The sequence below is a fragment of the Odontomachus brunneus genome, unplaced genomic scaffold (genome assembly GCF_010583005.1).
Source record: "Odontomachus brunneus isolate Ranch 3 - 2012 unplaced genomic scaffold, Obru_v1 Obru_scaffold_134, whole genome shotgun sequence".
NCBI lineage: Eukaryota > Metazoa > Arthropoda > Insecta > Hymenoptera > Formicidae > Odontomachus > Odontomachus brunneus.
Window position 1 is genome coordinate 798,895 of NW_022639584.1, and position 1,393 is coordinate 800,287.

The 1,393-nt window shown below is 45.7% G+C and overlaps 1 protein-coding gene across 3 annotated transcripts in view; it reads left to right on the forward strand.

Moving 5' to 3' along the window:
* LOC116850127 (matrix metalloproteinase-2) overlaps positions 1–1,393 on the forward strand; it is a 236,249-nt gene that overhangs the window by 166,091 nt on the left and 68,765 nt on the right. The window lies entirely within an intron of this gene.

Consider the following 1,393-nt stretch of genomic DNA (forward strand, 5'->3'; position numbering starts at 1 on the left):
GAGGCGATACGAAATGGTGGTGGTAATTGGAAAAGACAGAAGTTGGGTTGAGTCCGAACCGAAAGCTAACCTAATGAAAAACCAAAATCTAACCCTAACCAGAACCTAACCGAAAAGTTGGAAAAGGACCCTGAGATACAATTCTGTTACTTCGAAATTTTTCATTTTCGTCTTCCTCTCTTCTCTCGCCTGTGTGTTATGCCTGACAATATTGACGGAGTAACGGTCGCCGTTAATAATGATGACGTTACAAAGTAACGGCAGAATGTCGCGATTCTCGTGAGAATTCCTACGTGGCGACGGTGCGGGTAACAACAATATTTCGATAGTCACGAGCGAGGCGCGACAGATCGCTTTATTCCCCGAGATTTTCGCCGGCAGTCGATAAACGACCTCCGCTCATAATTATTTAATCGTTTCCCACTCCCTCTCTGGCGCCTCCGCCTTCATCCTTTGGTCTTCCGGGCCCTCAATATCCCGAGAGAGGCGGGAAATGAATTTTACAGGAAGCGCCGCAGTCGAGCCAGGTGTCTCTCCGTCTTATACGCTCCCGTGCTCGGCACGCTCGCATCCCCTATTCGAGATCGAATCAGGCGAAGTCGTTAGAGAATCACGCGATTTCGCGAGTCGCGCATCCGGCAAATAAAAGGCTCGGCCCTCACTCCGCCGGGATTCCTCGGGAAATTCGATCGATCGATCGAACGAACGAACGAACGCGAGAACAGTGTTCCACGCCGCGATTTCTCATCCCCTATTCTCTCTCTCTTTCTCTCTCCCTTTATCTCTCTCTCTCTCTCTCTCTCTATCTCTCTATGTATCTATCTATCTATGTAACCATCTATCTATCTCATCTCCGCTTGCCTTTTGCGGACGGAGCCGGAAAATTGCAATCCAGACGTGCCCCATAATATAAGATAGACCTCGCCGTAGTATAAGATAGATCCGCACTCCAGTGGAAATTGACTCACGTTTGGGTTACTCACGAGACGAGAATATTCCTTTCATATCTCTGTTTAACACTGCCGACGGGCTCTGAACGGGCTCTGAACGAACTGATACAACGTTTCCGAACTAAAATTCTAGTACTATATTAATCTTGTAAATTTCATCAAACTTGAAGAGTATCAAAATAGGTATTAAGTGGAAGAAAGTTTGAAAATAGGATCAAGAATTCAACTAGAAATAAGGAGATTGAAAATAGGATCAAAATTCGATTCGGATAGGTTAAACAGAATCAAAAGAGGTTAATGTAGGTTCAGAGTATCAGAATAGATTTAAATGGAATAGCAAAGCTGTAAGCAGGATCAAAATTTCGATTCGGGTTGATTGTCGCGATTTCTGGGCCACCGTATGTGCGCGAGATCCACTGACAGTGGTGGCTAGTGGTGGTGGA